This window comes from Microcebus murinus, chromosome 6 (genome assembly GCF_040939455.1).
Source record: "Microcebus murinus isolate Inina chromosome 6, M.murinus_Inina_mat1.0, whole genome shotgun sequence".
NCBI lineage: Eukaryota > Metazoa > Chordata > Mammalia > Primates > Cheirogaleidae > Microcebus > Microcebus murinus.
The window spans coordinates 91138464-91166136 of record NC_134109.1 but is presented as its reverse complement, the minus strand read 5'-3'; the positions used below and the strand labels follow the sequence as shown (position 1 = coordinate 91166136).

Below are 27673 nucleotides of genomic sequence, written 5' to 3'. Positions count from 1 at the left end.
ATGACGACAAGAAACTCAAGCTCTATAAAGGATGCACAGGAAATGATGAAGAGGAAAGAAAGGAGACAAAGAAAGAAAACAAGGAAAGCTGAGCAGCCCCGCTGTGCCTTCCAGCTGAAGCTCAGAGCCATGCATCCTTGCCTGGCTGCTGTGTGTCCCTCTCAGTCACCATGCATATCTGTTCACACCCAACTGCACACAGCATCTGCCTGGTCCTTAACAAGCAGCCCTGTATCCTGCTCTGACACTGCTTCCAGGGGAAGTAAGAGCAAGGAGAGATTTGTGATGAGGAACCTATCAATCCTAGCTAGCTCACTGGCGATTTAGCAGGGAAACAGAAAGCCTTAGGATCTGTTCATATCCCTTTCCATCCTATGACCTCACAGGCCGAATTAGTATCTAATGCGTTGATATGTGTGATAGCAAATGCTATCGGACATGCAGATTACATCCAAATAAATATCCGTTCTGCCTCTGAATCATTGCCTGCAGTCCCTGCCACAGAGCGACTGCCCCCAGTCTGCACATGCATTCATCTTTGGAGCAAACTTGTCCAGGCTTCAGCCAAGTTCAAAAAGGAGAATCGTTATTTTGCTCGTCTTGTAATACTCTTGGGTGATGCCTTAATATTGCTATTCCAGAAATATCCCTGGGTCTGGAGATTCCTTAGGGCTGAGTTAGAAGCCGCAGACTCATTGCTAATGTGCCTTGACTTTTGGGGCCCTCCTGAGGAGAAACACCTGGAGCAGCCGCCTGTCGGCACAGCCTGGCTCTGTGTTCTTGTAAGCAAAGCCGTCACTTTCTCATTTCCCTCGGGATTCTCGAGTGCGGCTTTGCATCCAATTAATGGAGGTTTTCCACACAGAAATCAAATGGGATCTCTGATCACTTAACCATCTGAATCTGAGGGAAAGAAGGACTTCTCAAAGTGAATTTCGAAATCCCCTCATCACATCAAAGTCTGAAGCCCGGCATAAAAAGCAGCCTAAATTACCCTCTGAGAGCAGCTGTCGTGAGGTGCTGATTCAGTGGCGATTTATTCACATCCACTACTTTATGTTTTGAACAGAGAAGTGACATATATTTTACATTTTGTACTTCACAAGAGTACAAGCCACTCCAGAAATCTCATTTCCATTTTGCTATGTTTTTCCCCAAACCTCTCAGAAAAAAAATCAGCCATTCTAAGAGACTGCAAAATTTAGCAACTTTGTTGGTCCCCGTGCTGAAACGTTTTCTCTGCATACTTACAGCAAGAAAGATGGGCTTTCTATTTCCTTGCAATTTTTTAACGGTGTCAGTTTGCCTGGGTCATCTTTTACTGCTGTCTCCTAACTACGGGTCCGCACAGTGAATTCCTAATTTGGTTACTTATTAGAATCATCTGGGGAACTTTTTAAAACACTTCTGATGCCCACATCACATTTAGTTGCCCATACCAATTAAATCAGAACAGCTAGGTTGGCAGCAATCAGTAGTTTTTAAAGATCCCAAGATATTTCAAATAAGGCATCAACATTTGGGAAGCACTGGCCTAGCCAAAGTTGGTACTCAAATATTCAATAACAACTGGTAATATGAATAAATTGATGAATGGGAAGGTGGATTGATGAAGAAATACTGAATGGGAGAATTGGAGTTAGAAATCCTGACTTCGTGATCTAGCTTATTTATTTCTGTGTAACACTGAGCAAGTAAGTCCAAAGCTGTATGAATCTATTTTGTTTTCTATACAGTAGGGATGGTGATATTGTTCTAACTAGTAGTAATGTCATCATTTTAACCACTATTGCCATGTTTACTTCTTAGCCACCCCACTTTGCTCCAGATCTGCCCACTTTTAGGGCAATGATTGTGCTTGTCCAGGCCAGGTGCCCAAGGTCTTCAGAATCCCTACGCTTTGGAAAAGATTCCCTTTTTCTTCCTAGGACAATCGAGGACTTGTTTACTGCGTCACCTGCCTTAAGAGTATCACTTTTGCTCACCACTATAAGCCTCAACATTGTCCAAACTCTCACACCACCCTATAGCAGAGGTGTAGACCAAAGAGCCCTATCAGCCTGTAAAACCTCTGTGCTTTGTTCTTTGCAGGCAAAGTTTTCCACTTACAGAAGCTTGAGGGATAAATACACCTTGAACAAAGATAAAATCCTTGTGACCAGCTGGTGTCTAGGTCTGCTGGGACAGAGCCAAAGGAATCACTTGAATTTGTAATAAGATGAATTTAACGTAAGGAAAAATGTCCTAGGAGGGAAGGTTATTTGCACTTAAATAAATAAAGGATGTAGTACCCATTTCAGCATTGCATTGTAAGTCATTTTTTCCTAGCATAGGGTAGGGAAAGGAGTCCTTGAAGGATAGTGGTTAGGACCTGGGTTTTGGCATCAAACAGAACTGATTTTCCATCCTGGCTCCCCGACTTTCTAGTTTAATCACGTTGGTTAGCCTCTCAAAGCCAACTGTCATTTCCTTACGTGTGGGATTGGGAAACCAATACATGTACTTTAAAAAGGTGTTGGAAAGAATAGGGTGGCCATATAATTTATTATTTAAACCAGGAGACTTTTGAGTGAAAGGAGTCACTACAGGGATTAATAGGTTTTAATTAATCTGTAATTGAGTTAAACCAGATCTGTCCCTGGCAACCCCAGGTCAGTTCATAGAGTGGGCATCCCAAAACGGTTTGGTAATTCACATTACTGAGTTAGGTACCATACAAAGCCTTTACAGATGAGACACATGTAAAATCGGGGTGAAATGCTGAAATGAGTCAAGCTGGAGTTCAGTATGGCCAATTCAGCAAGTACGTTGACTCCTTGACAGGACATTTCTGATGCCAAGTCATCATCTATGTAGGTTTATTGAGTTGAATTAAGTTGGCCGGGTGCGGTGATTCACGCCTGTAATCCTAGCACTCTGGGAGGCCGAGGCAGGCGGATCGCTCAAGGTCAGGAGTTCGAAACCAACCTGAGCAAGAGCGAGGCCCCGTCTCTACTATAAATAGAAAGAAATTAATTGGCCAACTAATATATATAGAAAAAATTAGCCAGGCATAGTGGCACATGCCTGTAGTCCCAACTTGGGAGGCTGAAGCAGCAGGATTGCTTGAGCCCAGAAGTTTGAGGTTGCTGTGAGCTAGGCTGACACCACAGCACTCACTGTAACCTGGGCAACAAAGCGAGACTCTGTCTCAAAAACAAAACAAAAAAAAAGAGTTGAATTAAGTTGAATCAAGATTAAGAGAAAAGTTAGGTATTTTTGCACATATATAGATAATCATTGAACAAAGTTTGGCAAAAGGCAACTACAGGACCTTAAAATACGAGTTCACTGCTCATATTTTACCATTTAGGAGACAGCTTCAGAGAAAAGCATAATCTCCCCAGGTTCTTATCACACTGAGTATCAGAGAACAGAGTATAACTCTGGCGTTCTTTTCACTCAATTATTATATTAAATTTCTCTTGGTAATATATCAAAAAAAATGTTGTTACATAAAGACTTAAGACTTTGGGGAATATATTTATGAAGAAATGTACATTTCCTAAAAGCCTCTTTGAACACAAAAATGTCCTACCTAAGCATAACAAAGTGTTACAGCCTAATGCTAACCCTGAACTCCTGAACTTGCTCTCCCAGCTGAGAAAAATATTAACACATGATCACTGACCGCTGCTCATTGTTTCTTTTTTTTTTTTTTTTTGAGACAGAGTCTCACTTTGTTGCCCAGGCTAGAGTGAGTGCCGTGGCGTCAGCCTAGCTCACAGCAACCTCAAACTCCTAGGCTCAAGCGATCCTCCTGCCTCAGCCTCCCGAGTAGCTGGGACTACAGGCATGCGCCACCATGCCTGGCTAATGTTTTTCTATATATATATTAGTTGGCCAATTAATTTCTTTCTATTTATAGTAGAGAGGGAGTCTCACTCTTGCTCAGGCTGGTTTCGAACTCCTGACCCTGAGCGATCCGCCCACTTCGGCCTCCTGAGAGCTGGAATGACAGGCATGAGCCACTGCGACCGACCTGCTCAGTGTTTCTGTGTTTTTTAACCCTGAATCCAGAATCATGTCAAACCCTCTCCAGTTGGTGTTCTAGCTTATAGAAGCATTTCTTGTGAAACATTCCATGTCTTACAGAGTAAACATGGAAGGCTAGAGGTAGACCTACTGAGTGTATTCCAAAAGTAAATATAAAAACACTGGAGTGTCACGTGACACCTCTGATTTCCCAAGCATTATCTTCTGTTGTCAGAAATGAGAAGTTACTGCAAAATTAGAGTACTAGTACTATAGTATTAGTATTAGTATTAGTACTAATTAGTATAGTATTAGTACTATAATTAGAAGAATTATACTGGAAAAGGCTAACATCAAATTAGCTACGAAACATCAAATCCTACAGAGACAAAAATCTTCATTAGCTTTTGTTTTTGCTGAAAACTTTTTAGACAAAGAGAAGGTAAAATGGGGGAAATGACAACTTATTTTTTTTTTTAAATAGGAAAAAGCAAAGAGCTTCCCTGGAAAAAATTGCTTGACTTCTTCAAGTCTCAATTGCCTATCAACAAAACGGAAATACAATTGTCTACTTCACATGGCTGTTATGAAAATTAAACAAATTTAAAAATATGAGGTTTGTGGCTCACATAGTGGGCTATTATTACCTGATCATCTTTACCAAGCCCCTTCTTTTATATTTTAAGTGTTAGAAGTTGCCATAGAGATGACTTTCAGTTGCCTGGCTGGGGTTAATGTAGATTTCTTTTATCTCCAACATGAACTGATATAATATATTGAGGTAAGAGTGTCACAGATGTTTCTCTAGATACATTTCTGCAAATTGACATTTATATCTTCTTCCTGCTTGTGTTTCTGACATTGAGGATAGTGTTTCCAAAAATACGAAAGGAACAAAAATAGATAGTGGAGATTTTTAAGGTCAAATATAATGCTAGTTAAACCTGAATTTATTATAAGACAGCTTTTCCACTCAAAAAGGATAAATTCTCGGCCGGGCAAGGTGGCTCATGCCTGTAATCCTAGCACTCTGGGAGGCCAAGGCGGGAGGATTGCTTGAGCTCAGGAGTTCAAGACCAGCCTGAGCAAGAGCAAGATCCGTCTCTACTAAAAGTAGAAAGAAATTAGCCAAACAACTAAAAATAAAAAAATAAAAAAAAATTAGCCGGGCACGGTGGCACATACCTGTAGTCCCAGCTACCTGGGAGGCTGAGGCAGAAGGATCGCTTGAGCCCAGGAGTTTGAGGTTGCTGTGAGCTAGGCTGATGTCACAGCACTGTAGCCCAGGCAAGAAGAGTGAGACTTTGTCTCAAACAAACAAAGGATAAGCTCTTGAGTAATAGTTCCACGACCAACATCACACTGAGCCTTTATTAAAACGCTTCTCAGATGTTCGTGTACATGAGAGTCTTTTGAGAACTGTATTTAAAATGCCAATTCCCAAGCCCTCCTACTAAAATCTGATTCAATATGCCTGCAGCAGAGCTCCAGGAATCTGCATTTTTGCAAGCCCTTCAGATGGTCCTGGGATGATGTTTTGAGAAAATCTCTCTCTGATATGCCAGGTCCTCTGCTTTAGGATTCTGCTCAGAGTTCTGCTCTGCTCACAGTGCTCCCAATCTGGGATGTGCGATCAGATTACCACACTGCAATAAATACTTGTGGAGGGATACACTGGGTGCTACGGAGAAACAGAAGTAAAAATCAGATCATAATTAGAGAAATCTCTGGGAAATTATTCTACACAAATTATTTTAGATAACTCACAGCTTTCTTTCTTATTTCTCTCTTAACAAACAAGACAAAATCATAAGAAACGTCTGTGGATTTCCCAGGATACTTCAATGAATAATTCCTGGTGAGGTGCTAAATTTTTTAAACACCCTCTAGTCTCCCTTCCAACAAGTAAAAAGGGGCCAAGGATTTAAAATACTGGCTAAATGTCTGGTATGTAGCAGGCATTTTTTTTTTTTCTGAGATAAGGTCAATGTCTCATGCTCTGCTAGCCTTGTAACCAATCTCCAAATTGTCCCAAAAGTGAGCAACCTAAAATACTGGTAACTTCTTAATCAGGTGCCAAGCTTCTTCACTGCAGACAAACATAAAACATTATAATTGCCTATCCACTTTTCTGCATACCTTGCTACAGTATAAATCTTTGAGAGAAGATACTGTGTCTTGTCCACGTCTATATCCCAAACACCTGTAAGAGTGCCTGGCACAATAGATAGCTTTGAATGGATTAACAGGAAATACTTGTAATGGTTTATCCTGAGTAAAGAATAAATAAAGCACAATAAATCTAAGGCTCTGAATTCATCACTCTAGCTTCATTTCTTTTTTTTTGTATTCTTCTGTCTTTCAATTCAGCCTAAGGTCTCTCCATACAGCTTACTCTATATCAGCTGTGTGCTTTCAGTCTCCCCATTCTTCTACTTGAAAGGTTATTTCCTCACCTGGCTAATTTCTACACGTCTTTTTGGATTCATCCAGGCCCACCCACACACACACCTTTTTGTAATTTAAGAGCTCAGAAACTAAAAATACCCCGCGACCCTAACTTGGTAGAGTATAATAAATTTCCATTGGTCTTCAGTAGCTACGGGAGTTCTTTCTTGTGGTAGAGGTTCCTCCAACAGAATGCTTTCTTCTGAAAGCAGGATCATTTTTCTATATTTAAAATCTCCATGAGAACCACCTTCAAAAACTTAAAAGTTTTTGAAGAAATTTTTCAAAGAATTTAAAATAAAAAGAGTAAACAAACAAAAATTATGGTGTTAGAAAATCTAGGTAGCTTTTAAAAAGATATTTTTAAATGAAGATTTTGGTTTGGTTTATACACCCAGCATACTCTTTTTGAAGAGTTTCGAGAACTTTCACTTCTTGCTCATTTACTTTTAGACTATGTTCGCCTAACTGTACTACTAAATTAGATAGCAAATCAATCCTCCTGACACAGTTAAAACGATAGCTGACTTTTTATTCAGAATATATTGGCTGCTACTTCCAAAAATGTATGTAAGAACATATTCCTGAAGACAAAGTCATTGTGATACCACCCACTAGTTTTGGTTCTAGATATTTTTCTGCCCATCTGTTCTTCTTCAGTGAAGACTAAAAGGGGTCATCTTATAACCTTGGCAACGCTTCACCATCATCACACAACAACTCCCAGGGGAGAGCAACAACTATCTCAGGCAGTCACACTTTTCTGCAGCAGACATTCAACAAGAGCCTCTGTGTCAAACGACACACTCTACCAGGGGCTGTGATGACAAGATCTAAGAGACACAGATGCCCCTCTTAAGAAATAACAAAACATGTGACTAAATACTTCCAGCAACAGGTGGAAAGTGATCAATGGCATGAGGAAGGACTGTAAGATTTCAGGAAAGGAAGCAACTGTTTCCAGTTGGGAGATAATTCAGAAAGTGGACTTGCAACTGCATCTTGGAAGATGGAGATTGGATATGCACAGGAGAAGATGCAAGAAAGGGCATTCTAACTGAAATAGGACTGTTCTTGAGCTGGGGGCTAATAAATCATTTTTCTACTTCATTTGTTCATTTGACAAATACTAATATTAATCAAATGTCTTCAATGTGCCACACTATGCTATGCTTTAAGTACATAGTGGTGAACAAAAGAGATTCAGTCTCTGCCTTAATGGAGCTTAAAGTCTAATATGCTCTATCCACTTCCTTTTTTTTTATTGTTAGGTTTTATTTCATTTTGAAAGTCTGAGACAGTGTATAATACTGTAACTCATCAGAGCATAGACTGAAGAGTCCAGGGCAGGCTATCTGGATTTTTAATTAATTTTACATAAGTCATCATTGTAGGTTTGAGACCAAATTTTAAAAGAGTAGGAACAAAAAAGATTGACTGATTCATTTGTTTGTTCACATGTCAAGCATAGCAAGCTAGAACTTTCATTACAACCTGCTAGGCTCTGTATTCATTACTTTTTAAAGAGTGAGACAAATTAAATTATCAAAATAATAAAATAACTAATTCATTTTTTTTTCTTTTTGAAGTTTTAAGAGACTACAACAATTAGGAAGACTGGAGCTACCTTGGCTGGCAGAAATAAGCCTTTTTATATTGAAAGTATATAATTATGTTAAATGTAAATCATCTAAAAAAGCCATTTAAAAGATGGATATTGACAGAGTGGATTTAAAAACATGACCTAATTATATGCTGTCAATAAGAAACTCACTTCAAACATAATATATGTATGTGGAAAATAAAAGGATAGAAAAAGACACATCACATAAACATTAATCAAAAGAAAGCAGGGGTGGCTATGTTAATACCAGATAAGAATATAGACTTCAGGGCAAAAACAGTTTCCAGACACTTTAGAGACATCGCAGAGTCATAATGTCATAAAAATATCAATCCACCATGACAACAGAGCAATCCTAAATGTACATGCACCAAATACAGATCCTCAAAATATGTAAGGCAAAAACTGATATAAATGAAAAGTAGAAAAATCACAAATCCATACCTCATACAAAAATTTATTCAAATGGATCATAGACTTACATATAAAATGTAACACCATAAAGTTTTTAGTAAAAAATCTGGAAGTTTAACTTTAAAATTATGCATAAACCATTTATGCATAAAATTATAATATTTATTTTAAAGCATTGAAAAGTAGAGAAATATATGTATCATGGACAAGAAAATGTCAGTTATCTCAAAATTGCTATATAGTTTCAAAGTAATCTCTCTCAAAAGAGGATAAAAATGTTTGTTTTGTGGTTTTTCTGGGGTTTTATTGTGGCTATTGTTTAGTAACCTAAAGAGCGAATTCTTGTTACTTGGGAATTACAAAGAGCCTCAATAATAGCAAAGATAGTTATAAAGGAGAAAAATGGTAGAATTTGTTCTACTGAATAGCAATATTATATAAGTATGACAGAACAAGGTAATTTTGTCCTAAGTATGGATAAATTAACCAATACGATGGAATTACAAGTTTCCAAACAGATCCACTTAAACTTGCTATGTGAAGAAGCAGCATTGCCAATCAGTGGGTAGCAGTGAAACAATCCAATAAACTGTGGCAAGGCCACTAGCTATCCAAATAGGGAATGGGGTATAGAATGAAATTAGATCTCTAATACCTACATCAAATGAACTTCAGGTGGATTAAAGACCTCATACCAGTGATAAACTTTAAATTTTAGAAAAAATTATATGCTAACACATTTGTGTTCTTAGTGGAAAAAAAATTTCATAAATGAGATATCAAGGAAAAATTTCAGGACAATTATTACCTGCAAAGGGGACATAGTGATGGACCATGGAAGGGATACCCAGATTCAAACGCATTGGTAATGTACCCATTCATAAATTGTGTAGGTGGTTCATGAGTATTCATTATTTCTCTGGTTCTTATCTATACTCTCTATATATCCTTGTGATTAAGCATTACATAGTTTTCTTTTTATGGATCTAGAAGCAGATGCAGAAAAGAAATGGTGCCATTTGTTTAGCACCAAAGAAAAGTCATTTAACATCTCCCAAATAAGTGAACAGAGGGGAATATAGCTAAAGACTGAGAACTGCCCTCTATGCATTATAATTTCTTGAACTCAGTGGGGATGGGGTAGAAAGGAGTATTCTCATTGCTAGGCAAAGTTCATCATGAGTGGCCCCTTCCTCCTCAAATCAGGTAGGAACCACTGAAAAAGTTCTTAAAAAAATAAAAAATGAAATGGATGAAAGTAATTTTAAAAAGGAAGAAAAATAGGAGAAAGTGTGACAATGACCACCACCAGCAACAGGTATATTTAAATTTCCTGGGTAATGTTGAGGAAGCTCTTCCCATCTCTGCATTTCAGTATCTTCACATGGAAAAAGGAAATGAGAATATATACTGCTATGGACTGAATGTGTGTGGCCACCCTCTCCATTCATACATTGAAATGCTAACCCCAATGCAATTAGGTCATGATGGTGGAACCCCAATGAATAGGATTAGTACCCTATAAAGTAGGGCCCAGAGAGATCCCTTGCCCCTTCTACCCTGAGAGAATGCATCAAGAAGACAACCATCTACAACCTAGGAAGCAAGCCTTTATCAGACACTGAGTCTGCTTGCATCTTGAGCTTGTATTTTTCAGCTTCCAGAACTGTGAGAAACGAATTTCTGTTGCATATAAGCCACCTACCTAGTCTATGACATTCTATGACAGCAGCGTGAATGCAATAAGACATACACCTTCTAAGACTATTTCCAGGGTTGGAGACAATGTCAATTAAAAACATATTACAACTGTCTAGAAATAGCTGACCCTCACTGACTGGTAGCTTTGTTATTCCAGGACTTGCATGTATCTACTGATTTGAGGATAAACTTATAAATATATTCATTCATTTAATAAATACTTATTATTACCTGAGACATTTTTAGGTGCTAGGGGTACAGAATGAGAGACAAGGGGGAGAGGGAGAAATGAGCTCAGCAGAAAATCACAGATACAAGCAAGTGCGGTGAGGTGGTGTGGGTGTTCTTGCAGAGGTTCTATACATAGTATTATTGGGTACGATTGCAGGAAAAACTTCAATGTGAGAAGGTTTAGGAGCTGAGCCTTGAAAGTTCAATAAATGGTCACAAAATGGACAGAGTTTTAGAGGGCACTCCAAGCTGAGAAAGCAGGGGGAGCAAAAGCCCAGGGGCGTTTGACAGCATGGTATAGCCAGGGAGCCACAGAGGCTCAGCATGACCAAAGCCCAGTGTGCCAACTCCGTGTGTTAGGGTCAATGGCTGGAGAGGGAGAATCGGTCACGTAAGACATAGTAGAAACTTTGGAATTTATCCAATAGCTCAGAGGTTTCCATAGTGGGGTGTCTCACCCCTGTGCTGCAATATCCAGTGGTAGAATGTTGGAAGTGAATATTAGAATATCCAATTGGGTTTGTTTTAATCCCATTATTTCTATTTATGTGTATTTTTAGAATGTAATATATTTGTGTAGTAACACATGTGGAGACCTTATAAATGAATAAATACACATCTATCGGAGTATACATCTATGTTTTTTCTTTACTGATGGGATACATTACATACCTACAAAGTTTGGCGATAACTGCTAAGTTGTTAAGCAGGGCCATAAAGCAGTGAGGTTTTTGTATTAAAAAGCCCTCCTGGTAGAGGAAGATGGAGCAGTGTAGAATATAGGTTAGAGACAGGGAGATCAGTGAGGGCTCTATTTGAATTTTCTAGGCTGAGATGTGAGGATCTGAACTATGGCAATAGCTTTAGAGTTGCGGAGAAAGGAAGGGTCTGTTCCTTCCTTATGAAAGGAGGGAGGATCTTATGAAAAAATAATCAATAGGAGTTAGTCACTTATGAACAGAGACTGGAAGAGGGAGGAAACTTGGAAGCACTTTCTTATTCCTGGATCGTGTGACTGAGTGGACGGCAGCACCCAACCACAATGATCAGGGCTCGGGAATAGAGAAGTTTGATGGAAGAGGTAATGAGCTCCTTTTTGACATGTTTAATTGTAAAATTCTTATGTGACAATCAGATGGGAATGTTTAGTTTTAAAGTTCTGAAAAGAGATTTGGCCTGGTAATAAATATGCACGAGTGTTACCAGCTTGTAGTCAAAAGCCCATATATATGAACGAGAGTGCCCAGACAATGAAATGAACAACAAAGGAAAAGATGTCCAAGCTAAGGAAACTCCAATGTTTAAAAGAAAGGTATAGAAAGAAAAGGCAGAAAAAGAAACTCAGAAGAAAAGGTTCCATTGGTGGGAAAAGCATGAGCAGAGATGGGAGTCATGGAAGCCCAGGTAGGAAGAGCTTCATGAATAAAAATGATATATCCAGTTTTCTTGGGTAAACAGCATCCTCTTGTTCATTCTATAAATACTGTCAGGTATTTATTGAGTGCCAGCACTTAGACAAATAGCATTGATTTTAACATCATAGGATATGGACACAGATTATAACTTTGAATAGACTATCTCTAAATAGTATTCCCAAGTTAAACATTTTCATCTGTCATTTAAATGTCTGAAGTCAGCATCATTAACCCAGCACCTAGTATACAACAAATTAAGAGCAACATGAGAGTTGCATTTTGGGCAGATAAAAACACTGACATTGAGGGTGGACCAGATGTTAACAAATGATCAAGTTCATCATCTCCATTTTGGTAAATGACTTCATTGCTCCTGTACGAATCGCTGACAACATCACAACACTAGGGACTTGACTTGTTTGTAGCAGATGCGCTACTGTGGCATTAGGCATACTGCTGTTAGCAAAAAAGGAGATGATTTCAACCAAAACACAACTCAATTGATTTCATCCTTTCTAAGAGAAGAGTCACAGAATCTTTCACAAAACTTACCTAAGTGTATACCGTGTTTTTGTTTTTGTTTTTGTCTTACCATGTGTTGTAAAGCTTGGGCTAGACACATAAGCCAGGAAAGCCCTATAAATCAACCCCTCACCCTAAGTCACCCAGGAAAGCACATGAAGACAAGTTATATACACAGACTCTCCTACTTTGTAACACAAAGTTATAACAAGCAAAAAAAAAAAAAATACAGAAAGGAAAACAACAACAACTTCCTGCCTGGGATGGCAAGCTCATCTTACTTAAGCAGAAGTCACTGTCATTGAATGGCATTAGCCAGTTGTCACCTGCTGGTACTTTTCTTGGGAAACCTCTCGATTAAGTGTCCTTTTCAATTAAGGACATTCAATTTAGGAAAAACTCATTGTGACTAGGGAGTATTTTTCATTTGACACAACTAAGTGTTCTTTGCAGAGGTTGACAATAACTCTACCTGGACTTAAATCTTACTTTCATTTCCTTGTTCTAGAAATCTTAACACTGGGAAAATATCTTAAGATCTCAGTACTAAAACGCATGAGGAAAGCAACAGTGTCTCCATTGTTCATGGCTGTTTCCCCAACGTTTCGACCAAGACTTTAGTAGAAATTAGAGTACAATCTTCCATCTGTGTATTATAATGATTCTGTCTGGTAATGACTACACAGAGTGGGAAGATACAAATCAAATCCAGCAAAGGCTACTGAGAAGCAATCTTCCCATTCACGGACAGACCAATAGAGTTAAGTACCAGTATTTTTGTAGTTGGTCCACCACTGCCCTAGAAAGAGCCAAAGCAGCCCTCTTCCCAGAAAATCTACTTTTAATGACCTGGTTGGTTATCTTCAAAGATGGCAGCCAACATTTTCACCATCCTTCTACTTCCCTTGCCCTTGAATCTGAGCTGGCTTTGTGATTTGCTTTGACCAAGAGAATGCCATGGCAGGGACATGTGCCAGGTTAGGGACAAGCTGTATAAGAGGACTGGTAGTGTCCACTTTTATCTCTTGGAACTCAATCGCCATGCTATGAGGAAGCCCATGCTCTCCTGTTGGAGAGAGGGGCACTGTGGAGGAACACTATGGAGAATACCATTTGGAAAGATAGGACATTTAAAACCCTGGAGAACTCAAGTAGCCCAGCTGACAGTCACCTTCAAGGCCCAGACATGTGAGAAAGGCCATCTTGCAGTTACCAGACCAGCTACCAGCTGAATGCAGCCAATGGAGTGATCCAAACCACAGTAGAAGGACCACCCACCGAGGCAACCCACTGGATGGTGAGAAATAATAAACCATTGCTGTTTTAAGCCCTATGTTTCCAGTGGTTTGTTACATAGTAATAGATAGCTAAAATAAACAATATCACAGTTATCCCATTTTCTGTCACCATGAGCATCTCCTTGTTTTTTCTCTGATATTTTTCTCATAGAAATTCTAGCCTGTATCCTTTAGCTGCGGTGTTGAAACTGGTTTCTAGAATGAAGAGCTATACTTGGAAAATGCTGGTTTCTAAAACTTTCCAATGGGTACAGTGCCAGATAACTTGACTTTTATTACACTGGAGACAGTCTGTCTCTAAAGTGTTTATAATCAAATTCACTGTACTTGAAATATTCAAACGCACAAAAGTTTTCTTCTTAAAATTCTGCTGATATTTAAGTAGTGAGTACAAGAATAACAAAGCCTGAATTTAATGTAGCCTGCTCTACCACATGTACCTTAAAAAATTATTGGGTCTAAGTTCATCCATTCTGTAGCTAACTACATGTCTAAATATTAAATATTTTTCTAATCAGAAATGGCTTCTTACAGCATCGTTCTAAATTTCAGTATCAGATGCTTTAAAATTACACCCATCAAAAAAGTCTCTGGCAATATCATTATTTTTTTTTACTTAGTGGCATTTCAAAACAGCATGGCACAATGAGATGAACTCCCTATAAAATCTGCCAGCAAACACTAAGTCCGATCTTTTTTTCAATGACTCCTGTCATGACATAAACTTCACCCCTTTCTTCAGGGTTGAATTTCAATCTGGGAGTCTTCCCAAAGAGAGCATAAAGGGCATGACCCACTCCTGAAATTGTCTGTTCTTCCACTGACATCAAAAATCTCTTGCATGTTAAGATTGCTTATACAATGGATAAAACAGTTAGACCTCCCCCGTACCCTGTGGAAGCAGCAGCGCCTCCAGAAATACACCCCACCCTGCCCTGGGAAAGCTGATTACTGTAAACCAGACTGTATTGTTAATATTAATCCCACTGTAAGAGCCCACAGTGACGCTTTCTTATAGCAAAGATGAAAGTAAATATTCAAGCGTCTTTCCAGGAGAGTCTAAACAGAATTTTGTTTTTGAATAGTGAGACGTTCTATCTCTACACAGAAATGCTCAACATGTACACATCCTTCATCCTTTCTTTTTTCATAAACTATTGCCTGTGAAGGTATAAAGGTTTTGTTTGTTTTATTTTTAAATTTTTTAAAACTTTTTTTGATATTTCCTTTTTTTTTTTTTTTGAGACAGAGTCTCGCTTTATTGTCCAGGCTAGAGTGAGTGCCGTGGCGTCAGCCTAGCTCACAGCAACCTCAAACTCCTGGGCTCAAGCAATGCTGCTGCCTCAGCCTCCCGAGTAGCTGGGACTACAGGCATGAGCCACCATGCCCGGCTAATTTTTTCTACATATATTTAGTTGGCCAATTAATTTCTTTCTATTTATAGTAGAGACTGGGTCTCGCTCTTGCTCAGGCTAGTTTCGAACTCCTGACCTTGAGCAATCCGCCCGCCTCGGCCTCCCAGAGTGCTAGGATTACAGGCATGAGCCACCGTGCCCAGCCGAGGCATAAAGTTTTAATTGAATAGTTACACATGTCTGTTTTAACTAATTGCTGAAAGAATATCCACTGAAATGGTTTTGTTTATTCTACCATTCATTTTGCTTCTTCTCATTCTTCTACCCTGAAAGGCACCATGATAGCTGATTCTCCCTAGAGTTCTTTCCCAAGCCCTCTGCTCTTCTCACTTTATGCCAAAAAAGGCAAATATCCATATCAGCAAACTGGATTAAATCAGTAGGGTTCCATTTTTAAAACTTCCCTAAGAAATCACATATAGACCCAGAGCTTTCTAGTGATGACTACCTTATCTAAATTTCAGGCTTAGATTCTTCCTTGGAATTCCAACTCCATATAATCATCTGTCTTCCACACATAACACCTTCATATCCCCCAGCTGCTTCAAAATCCACATGACAAGTATCTTCTCATTTTTACTCTTGTACTGCCTGTCTTGATAATGTAATCATCACCAACCCTGAAACCTGACATCCTTAACTTCCTTCTCCTTTACACTCTACAGTCATTCTATGGTGATTACTATCAATTCTATCTTCCACATGTCCTTTAAACCCATCCATTCCTTCTCTCTTACCTAACTGTTGCAACATTTCTTGTCTGGACTTTTGCTCCCACATCCCAACTGGTCTCCCTGCCTACAGCTTTGCCTCCTCGTCAATCCATTCCCTGCATTGTAGCCAGGGTGATCTTTCTTAAACGTGGAAATAATCCTGATTGGGCGCACAGTGAAATAGTTAAGAATGTGGACTCCAGGACGGGCGCGGTGGCTCATGCCTGTAATCCTAGCACTCTGGAAGGCCGAGGCGGGCGGATTGCTCAAGGTCAGGAGTTCGAAACCAGCCTGAGCAAGAGTGAGACCCTGTCTCTACTATAAATAGAAAGAAATTAATTGACCAACTAATATATATAGAGAAAAAAATTAGCCGGGCATGGTGGCGCATGCCTGTAGTCCCAGCTACTCGGGAGAGGTTGAGGCAGAAGGATTGCTTGAGCCCAGGAGTTTGAGGTTGCTGTGAGCTAGGCTGATGCCACGGCATTCATACTAGCCTGGACAACAAATCAAGACTCTGTCTCAAAAAAAATTAAAAAAAAAAAGAATGTGGACTCCAGGACCAAGGTTGAATTCTGGTTCCATCACTCATGAGTATGCCACTTTAGGAATGTTACTTACTCTCTCTGTGCTTCATTTTCCTCAGACGTTAAATGGAAATAAAAATAGCAATATCTACTTGTTATGAGGATGAAATGAGTCAACATTTATGAAGCTCTTAAAACAGTACCTGGAATATAGAAAGTGCAATACTGTACAAGCATGTGTTAAATAACTGGAAAACACCTGCTTAAAACCTTTTTCTGGAAGAAAGTGCTCACTCAGGGAAAGCAACCCTCCATAATCTGGCACCTGCTTACCCATCTAGCATCAACTCACTCAGTTCATCCCATTTAAGAACAGAGCTGTAGGCATAGAAAGCTACTGGCAGATCGCTGATCCAGTCGAGCTATGCTATTCTTCCATGTCCTTCTTTCTCTGGAATGTGGGATGAACTCCCACCATTCCTCCAAGCATTAAAGATGGGGGTATCTTCTTCCTTTTAAACCCTTCCAGACTCACTCAAGCCAAATGACTTCATTTTTTGATACTGCTCAGGGACCTGCTAGTTATCTCTCGTTTCATTTACCACACTGCCTTGCAATTATATTTTTGACAAGCCTACCTTCCTTATCAGGGGTGCTTTTGGAGGTCAAATACTGCGCTTTTTATCCTTACATCTTTGACACATAGCATAATACCTAGCATGGAGTATAGGATACAACAAATACTCATATTTAATTTTTTTTTCTATGTCCTTTCTCTCCTCTCCCAACAGTATCAATAGTGGTTATAGTTCACTGCCTTAATATACCTAAAACACTTTGAAACACATTGTATCATCTTGATCCGATCTATAAAATAAAAGACAGAAAAATAAGCATTCCCACTTTACTGGCAAGAAAACAGATTTCAGGAGTCAATGGTTTCCCTAGAATCGTGCAGCCATCATTCAAATCCAGGGCTTGCAATTCCCAATTTCATGTTTTGTTTTGTCTACAGTCACAGACTCTCCTTGCAACATGACCATTTTATATCAGTTAAACTCTGGGAAATTCATGATACTGCCCCCCTATACCTTTTTCAAGAAGCACCTCTGCTTTAATGTCTGCAAGATTCATACTTCCTCCTTCAAAAAGTTGCAAAAAAGACAACTAAACCATCTTGTTTTAATCAACAAAAATAGTATTGCTCCTGGTCAAATGCATTCATTGCTTACAAATATATCTTGCGAACTCCCAGACTGGTGTCTTTTTACAATACAATATGTTGTTGTGTTCCCATCAGGGTGTGACCAAAGTCCCTGTGTGCTATTATTCAAGGGCACCAAGTCCTTGAAGCCAGATAAGAAAGCTTGGTCGGCAAGGCAATGTCTCTTCATATTTTACAGGCCCAGCCATGAATGCTCACAAAAGCAAAGCACCTGGTCAGGCATGAAGATTTTTCATCAGATCTACTCAAAGAAGACCTTTCTTTAAAAAATAGTTTTTGCAGACACCTGAAGTTAGGCTCAGAGCCAGTGTCACTGGTAAATAATCGTCTGGTGTTTACATTTTCACCAGGGATTGTTTCTCCTGACACTACAAATTAAATGAGGGAGCCAGACTCTCAGAGCCTGCAACTTTTACTGGGAAAGCTGTGTGTTTAAAAATCGAAACAAAAGGGCTAGCCTGCCTTTCCAGAGAGCTTAAGAAAAAACCATAATTTAACATGCAAAAACACTTCTATTCTGCACGACTAAGGGGCTTTATACCAAAGCTTTAAAATGAGTTTTGTTCTCACCTTAGAAGTCCTTCCAAGTCTAGGTGTGTGGCAACTGCTAATTGCTACAGAAAAAAAAACAAGCCTCTCTCTGGGGAAGGAGAGGCTGTATTGCCAAACACAGACCCTTTAGGGTTTGAGATCTTGACAGGACCCAAACAAAGTGTCTTGTTTTCATTTCCTCCTTTACAGACTGCTTAACTTTTTGGAGCATGAAAAGATACAATATGATGTGCTTTATCTTTATTTTGGGAAGGTATCTACCTTATGAGAGACTATTTGAAGTAAGAATCTAATGTAAATTGCTATAAAAGTCTATGCACGGCCAATCAAATCACCTGGTGACATTTATTCCCTCCATTGAAAACACAAATGAATGCAAACAAATTCCCTTTGTTCTGGGACATTCCCCCATGAAATGAAGTCCTGCGCTCTCTGTATAAAAACCATTGCTTGAACAACACTGATTCAATACTTGGCCCAGAACAGCTGCGAAAGCACAATTTTCTATTGATAGCTTAATTCCCATCTCACCTTGGGATTCTGAGTCATGGTAGGCAAGAAAACACATATAACCAAATAGCCTCAACAAACAGCGTTTCATCTTAAAAGGGGAAACATTAATTTCTGAAATCAACAGAACTTATTTGTGCTTAAAGAAGTAAACTTTGATTGTAATAATCAGATGATTCAGTGTCTATGATTTCAATCAAATGAAATCTAGGCTTTCTTTGGGATTAGGAGAGGATCTCTCTTGCTTTGGGATTTTCTGACTAATAGCCAGTATGTATGGCACATCAAGTCTACTAAATTTGCAGTGAAAATTAAATAATTATTTCAGTTAAACTACATGCAAGATCGTAAACCAGTGTTACTGCCTAAATTATTTTCCCAAATTAAAATTTAACTTCACCCGCAAACTAAAACTATAGTACAGCTTGTCATTATTTTGTTTATTTATAAAAATAAAATATAAACATAAGAGGTTAATAATATCTTACAATTTACAAACGTTTATCAATTTACTTTCTAAATTGAGCCTCACAACAATTCTAGGAAAGAGAAGGGACGGGATCATAGCTCCCTTTTTACAAATGAGAACTGAGTCTCAGAAAGACTATATGACTTCTGCAAGGTCACATAGCTGGCAAATGGCAACACGGGAAACAAATCTGGTCTATTCGTACTGAAACTGCACCATGCTACCTTTCTTGAATAAACTTTGCCCTTAAATAGAGTAATCAACTTAGAACCCAAATTGCTTTTGGTTGCCCATCTTTGTGAATTAACTCTAGCAAACACTCTGCAAATTTGGTAAACACAGGAGTTCATTCCCAGAAGCAGCTGTGGAGCACTTACAAACTGAGAGATGATTTTTTTAGGGTGATAGTTCCATTGCAAGGAAGAAGTACAATCTCCCCCAATATACCCCATGCTCTCTGTGCACTCATCTCTTTCAACTGAATCCTACACTCTGCAACTATACATTAACAGTTTCCACCAGAAAATAAGCAAAAAAAATTGAGATCTGCAGTGATAGCTAATATTAGAGGAAGATGCAATGCATGGGGTTGCAGAGCTGCTTTTAGAGGATGAGTCAAGGGTCCTAGGGGCAGTTTCCTACAAGTCATCAAGGCTGTCAGTTACTCAGGTTTTCACAACCTTCTTCATTACTGTTTCTGCCATAAACACAGCATAGTATCAAATATGCAATGAAGACTGTCCTCGAAGAATGGGAAAATTTGTTCTGTCTAGTGCATTCAGTGACAGACACATGGAGACTTACCAACTTTTTCCAGAGTCTTTTTTCATCCAGTAAATAACTACTGGGCATCTACTATGTGCCAGACACTAGTCTAGATCCTGAGGATACAGTCTTGTCTGGGAGACGAACACATAAACAAATAATCACACTGCTTTTTGGTGGATAGTATATCTAAGTGCTTTGGATGTGATTGTCTCCAGCTGGGTAAGTGGGACGGCTTTAGAGAAATTACGTCATTTGATCTGGATCTTATAGATGAGATAGTAGTTCAGTAACAAAAAGTAGAAAGGGTAGTATTTGATTCCTGCTGCAGCTCACCTATAAATACAAATGAAAACATCAATTCTCATGGGAATGCTCAAGCAGCCTAAGATTCAAATATTTTAATAGAAAGGAAAAAAACCTCAGAGCAAATATGGTGAATAAAATGGCTTAGTAAATAATAACTACAGATCACCTCATGCCTCAAGCATTATCACCACTGATAATTGCTTCTGATAAGTAATGGGCACTTATATTCTCAAAATATTAAGGGTAGAAAAGTTCTTAGCTGTAGCCTAGTTCAATATCATCTTCTTTGATATGACAAAGATTATCTTATTTACTATCACATGGTTAATCACTGAAATTAAAAAGTATTACAATCAGATATTCTGACATCCAGTTTAGTATCTTTCTTCAATATTGTGCTCTATTGTTGTAAGTCGATAATTTATGGTTAGGGATGCACTTTGCAAGGCATAAGCATGTTATTCTGAGGTCAGAGGGTCAGGTCAATAAGCCCCACCAATGTTGCTATTTATTTTCCGCTTAATATACAAAGGAATAAATCACTGAAGAGAACTTGAGGCAGAAAGAGAAATTCCAGAGGTGGAGGACAAGAATGGAGGTAAATATGAAAGACCAATAGTCAGGAGAGCTGGATTTGATTGTCGTTCATTCTTGCTAAGTGGTCTTGAACAAGCCATTTGCCCCCATTGGCTTCCATTTCATCTCCTGTATCAATAATACCTGGCCATTCACCGTATGCCTTCCTGCCTCTCAACTTGGGTGTGAACATGTGTTCCATTCCTAGAAATATTTATATAGAGTAAGCATCTCCTGCCACCTTTTTCATACATGCCCTCAATTATTACTTGAACCAGATTCATACAATTGGGATTAGTCAGCCCCAGTTTAGAAATCAGGAGACCATGTCGCAGTTTGTATGACTTGCCCAAGGCCACTTCGTTAGTAGATTACAGAGCTGCAGTTTGAACCATTCACCAACCCCTTTGCTTTTTAAAATCAATAACATCATTATTTACCCTTATGGTATTTTTCAAGCATGACCAAAGAAATACGCTTACAAGCATAAACACTACTGAAACAACAGTTTCAGAAAGCAACATCATTCTTACTGCGTTTCGATATATTCTATCCTATTTTTTAATGCTAGTCACAACCCACTAAATTGATATCATGACCCGCTAATTCCATGACTTAACAGTTAGCAAATACTGCCTTAGGTTATATGATATTCATGCATTTTCTATTAAAAACATCTTTAAAAAAAAAGCTGTTATTCAATCAGAAGAAAAAAAAATTATATACCCTATAGTGGTTGGGTACAATGTATTATTATATTTATCCATTAGGTCAGTTTTACTTACTTCCTTGTTGGAATCTTGTATCTTTATACTTTGTTTTTAACGTCTGATAGGAGCATGAAAATGACTGTAGATTTATCTATTTTCCTTGTGCCTGTGCTAATTTTTGCCTTATGTATTTTGAGATTATGTTAATTGATACAAATTTAGAATTATTGTATCTTCCTAGAAAATTAAAACTTTTTTTTATCAAAAGTGAAAAAAAAATCTTTAGACCAAATTACTCTTAAAGTCCATTCTGGTTCTAACATTGGACTCATAACACAATGAGACACATGAAGGTGCATTAGAAAATTTAAAGTGCCATAAAAACGTGAGGTGGCCATAAGACACCCATTAATCATACACGTGCATTTGTATGGATGCAAAGCACTGCAAACTCCACCCATCGCTAGCTCCATGCCAGAGTGAAAGGGCAAGTATTTTGAGTCCTTTATAGCCCAGAGAAGATTAAGTCATATATAGCTGTAATTTGTCCTGACATTTAGAAAGTTGATATCGCATTGAAGAAGTTATTAGCTTGGAAAGCTCCGAGAATAATAGATGTTTCAGCAATTTGACTTCCTCTCATATGCAATATATAGTCTCGACAGAGAATTGGCCAACTTTAATATCAACCAGAGTATTTATATTTGCTTTCCTTGGCTCATAAGTTATCTTCAAAATGAAATGCCTTCTATTGACATAAAGACACAGATGTGAATTTCCTCTTTTAAAAAAGAGCTATATAAATAATATGGCAGCTCCTTTTCATTATTGGTTATAAATGGATTATTTATAATAAGCATAAATAGGCCACCAAGCAACTTTGAAGGTTTTTGTTTTTTTTTTACCAGTATTAGAAGCAGTTTTTACAGCACTAAGAAATCTGCAGAGTAAAAGTAACAAAGACATTGTTTCAATTCTCCCATTCACAGCCAGAGTAAATGTTCTAGAGTGATTTTTCCTGCCTGAAAAGAGAAAGAAAAAGAAAATGGCTCAATATCTGTGCGCCAGCTACCGTGGGATGGCTTTCTCATTCAAATAAGCCTTTCCTCTCCTACCACAGGTTGTTTCAGATGCTCTCCCCATTGTCTAGGAAACACCCTGGGCCTGCCCCTCAAATTATTGTTCATCCTTCAAAACTCATCTCAAATATCACTTCCCTAGAAAACTTCCCTGAGTTTCTTGCCTTGACTACTCCCCATAGTTAAACCCTCATGGCATATGCACATTTTATTATTGTAGCTAATATTAGATATGTGACTATTTGTGTAGTTATTTGATTAAAAATGTTTCCCTCGTTAGATTCAAACTCTAAGAGGACAGGAATCATGCCTTTTTGCTCACTATTCTATCCTCAGTGCCTAGCAGAGGGCCTGGAACATGCAAAATAATCAGTTACTGTTTTTTTGAAAAATAAATGGTTCTCTTTTGGAGAAGATTGCATGCATTCTCTACTGAATGATTCATATTCTCCAAACTCTACGTCTGGGGTCTTTATTCTTCAATGACCTTAAACACCAAGAAGCAAATGTTTTATTAGAATAAGACAACCAAGTTATATGCTATGTACCTTCTATCACATGGTGTATTGTTGATGGACACAAGCCCACCTGCAATGTAGATGAGCTTAATTGCATTCGTTTAGAAATCAACACCCAAGCAGCTCCAAGAATCTGTCCTCTGAGAATTTCTCTCTGATTCCAATCAGGGAGTTAGTACACTACTCAATCAGGGAAGCTCTGTCCTAAGAGCATTGATTCACTGGGGCACACCCATGGTCACCTAGGAAAACAAGTAGGCTCTTGTGATATTCACACTAGATATGTTTATGATGTGCCAGACCTATCTCTGAGCACACCAAACATGCTACTTCATCTCATTCTCACAACAACTCTACAGATTAGGCACTGTTTTTAACCCCTACTTTTTAATGAAAGGAACTGAGACACTATTATATAACCTGCTCAAGGTCACATGGCTAGTTAAGTGTCCAAATCAAGGAACCAAACCCAGAACCCACACATTTAACCATAACACTGTGCTCCTGTGAAAACATAGATTTGCACAACTTTAGAAAAAAATTGGCAACTTAGGAAATACTTAATTCAACTCCACATTGTTAAATTCACATGAATTACAGAGCTTCTATGCCTCCACATATCATAAGAAAAAAAACAATTAAGATCGGAGAAAGAAATCCCATGTTCACTTCTCCCTCCTGCAGAGCCATGTAAGCACATATGCTGTGACTCTTGAACAATTGCTCATGTCCCATATTTCTCAGAAGTCCTCTAAATCTCTATGCAATGCCCCTCAGGAATTCACCAGCCCATGACTTATATTACCAGATAAATTCCATGGTGTGTGGGATGGAGGCTCTCCAACGACAGGTGTCTGCAGAAACAAACACCTGGCTTCACCATTCTCACTTTAGCACTTGTCTTTGTCTTGGAAGACAGCCAGTGTCTGAGTCCCTGTGGGACCCGGCAGTCACTAGGCAATGGGAGTGCACTGTCTCCACCAGCCTTAGACAGTGTGTAATATGAGCTGCAAGGCCTGGGACAGTCCCTGTGCTCAGGCTTGCCTTGCCTGTCATAGCAAGGGATAGACTTTTAAAAAGACTTACTAGTCAGGGATAAAAATATCAAGGCCATGGACCGATGCTCCTCTGAGGGGGTGGGAGAATTTATAAGCTATGAAAGGTTGAAGGTTGAGGTACTATTTTTCACCTCTGCCTTAACTATAAAGACTGCTAATAATAAGCTGTTAATAAGTGCACCTTGTGATAAGAGGATGAGAAAAAATAAAAAGAATCTGAGCAGGGAAATAAACAGTTTGTTGACAATGGGAAGACAACTGGGCCTAGGGCCAAGTGCCTGCCCCTCCCCCTGGAGATGCAGCTTAGCCTGTGAGAGTAGCACAAACAAGACCCCAATTTTTCACTGATTTGCCTCCCTGTTGCTTCTGCGATTGAGTGGCTTTCATAAGCAAAAGCAAAACACGAGCCAAAAAAAAAAAAGTCAGGACTGAAAGCAAACAACCAATCATTCTTATTAAAATAGAATTTTTAAATCCTCTAAATTTTGAGCAAATAAAATTATGGCAGGAGACACTTGGGTAAAGGGTAGAGGGGAGAATTTACTATTTAAGTATTCTCAACATTTTCTCCCAGAATCTCACTTCCTATTCCAGATTCTTTTTTTTTTTTTTTTTTTGAGACAGAGTCTCACTTTGTTGCCCAGGCTAGAGTGAGTGCTGTGGCGTCAGCCTAGCTCACAGCAACCTCAAACTCCTGGGCTCAAGCTATCCTGCTGCCTCAGCCTCCCAAGTAGCTGGGACTACAGGCATGCACCACCATGCCCAGCTAATTTTTTCTATATATATTAGTTGGCCAATTAATTTCTTTCTATTTATAGTAGAGACGGGGTCTTGCTCTTGCTCAGGCTGGTTTCGAACTCCTGACCTCGAGCAATCCGCCCACCTCGGCCTCCCAGAGTGCTAGGATTATAGGCGTGAGCCACAGTGCTGGGCCTAGATTCTTTTTTTTTTTTTTTTTTTTTTAATCTAACTGCTTGCTACCACCAGGCCCAGCCTAAGTAATGTCTTACTTTCCTTAACACATGCTAAATGAGCCCCTCCCCTATCTGAGGCCAAGAGGGAGAGGTTCCACTGGTTTCTGCATGAGAAGCTACTTGACTGAGTTCCTGGCCAAGCTTGAGGCGCAGATCAGCTTCATCACACTTGGTGTCCTCAGGCAGGACACCAAGTGGCCTTGAACCTGGTGTGAACTAAAATAAAATTTTAAGACTCACCCCTTTTAAGACACACGGGCTGACTGAATGGACCCCCTCGTGGCCAAAGGAATATCCTAAAACTAAATGGCCTGCCAGGAGGAAGGAAGTCAGACATGGTTATCATGTCCCCCTCCCTTCTTGGGGACATCCTTTGTAACCCATTAACAGGCCTAAGGATATGCAAGATAAACCTGCAGGTCCTCAATTTACACAACAGATATCTGTCCCATGGCTCATCTCTGATAATAGCTCATGTTGAAACATTCCAAGCCTTTAGACAAAGATTCGTGTCTTTAAGCAATTATAAACCTAATAATCTTTAAACCCACCTATAACCTGTAAGCCCTCCCTCCCTTCAAGATGGCCCACCTTTTCAGGACAAATCAATGTATGCCTCCCACATATTGATTTATGACTTTACCTGTAACCCCTGTCTCCCTGAAATGTATAAAACCAAACTGTAACCCAGACACAGCGGGTCCACTTGCTCAAGGCTTCTTGGGAGTGGCTCCGGGTCATGGTCCTCCAATTTGGCTCATAATAAATCTCTTTAAAATTATTTTACAGAGTTTGGTTTTTTCCCATTGACACTGGTATTCAGTTATGGAGCCTCTTTCCTCTGCATTCTGATAGGATTTGGCTACCCAGACTACATCTCAATTAGAGCCATAGAGAGTTCTAGCAAAGAAGATGATGCCCTGTGGCTGACCTACTGGATAGTGCACAGTGTATTTGGCATAGCTGAATTCTTCTCTGATCTCTTCCTGTCATGGTTCTCTTCTACTACAAGCTGAAGCATGGCTTCCTATGGTGGTGCATGGCCCCAAGCCCTTCTCATGGGGCGGAACTGCTCTATAAGACATCATCAGTCTTTCTTCCTGAGGCACAAGACCCAGGTTGTCAGGGTTCATTTCTGAGGGGTGTTGTCCAGGTTCTTCAGCCCCTTGCTTGGAAAAATCACAAGCAGAGCTGGTACGACAGAGTGATGACAGATAGTTCGCCCCACTCCTCTTCTCCTGTGGTTAGTGCTGCAAACCCGCACCTGTCCCTAACAAGACGGACATTATGGTGAAAGACCTGAAAACCAAAGCCAAAGTGACCGCAGATGCCATCATAAACACGCCAAGAAAGACACTGAATTTACCAGGGGAAGGAAAGAAGAGCACCTAAACCACTGACAGGATGAAACCTTTCTGCCTTCTCTGTATCTTCCTGTTAGAGCTTGATATTATTAGGGACTACGTTATAATCATTTTAATAATGTTACCTTGGAAACTTTGATATATTAAAAAATGGAATGTGTTGTTAAGTAATTTTGCCATCTATATACATAGGGAACATTTTAATTTAAACTTAATGCAGTGAGCAATGTCAACATTTTTGGAAAATATATTTTCCTTCTGGGTAGCAAAAGATGTATGCTACCATCCTGCAGGAAATATAAACTTAAAATAAAATTATGTATTCCATACATAGGCTGTGTAATTTAAAGGACTCATTCTGCATGTTTCTCTGTACCTACATTTAGTAATAATCTTTATGGTTCCACTTCATGTAATGTACAATTTTATAAAATTCTTAAGTGCTCTTAATGTATTTGTACACTATATATGAGGGCTGTCTGGGCTGTCCAGGGCTGTCCAGCCATTGCTAATACAATAGGAATGGTTACCTGGCTGGATACTTTCTGGACAGCTCTCTTATATATAGGGAAATGCTACTTACTGTCTGACTATAACATACAAAACGCTCATGGCAAAGTGGGCAGGGGAAGGTTGTATGTGCCACTGATAACTTCTGTACAATAAAACTACTTACCATGGTGCTGGTGAGATTTACAAAATAATACTCCAGAAAACTAATACAAATGATTGGTATTCAAATGAACAAAGTAAGAAATGATGTTGAATGGGGAAATTGGCCTGCTTGTTTTCCTAATATTGTAGTACCTGACTACCAGAACAGCATTGTAAAGCACTTAGGCACTCTAGTGATAAATGGGGACGTGTACACACATATGAGTAACCTGTAGCTAGCTCCCAATTTCCTGTTGAACTAGTAATACTGTCTTGTCCTATCTGCTTATAAGCTTTATATTTGTCTGTTGTTAAAATGCTAACATGGAAACCATTCCTGGTTTTACCTTTGAATCTGAGTAACATGTTGGTTTAGTTCTCTTTCTTTCCCTATCTTCTTTTTTTAAAACAGTTTAAGGAACTCTAAAGACTTGCCCCCCTCTGATTACATATATGTTCTTGTTTATGTAATTAGCAACAACATGCTAATAATGACACTTAGCTCTAAGAGTAATTCCGGGAGAACGAAAGGAAGTATGATACCACCTATAATCTGGTTAGCAATGGACAAGAGGCCTCCTTAGTTTA

General features: G+C 39.0%; 1 pseudogene; it reads left to right on the top strand.

Annotated features, from left to right (window-relative positions):
- LOC105881368 (receptor expression-enhancing protein 5-like) lies at nucleotides 1-26459 on the top strand (annotated as a pseudogene).
- Nucleotides 26460-27673: the final 1214 nt, after the last annotated feature.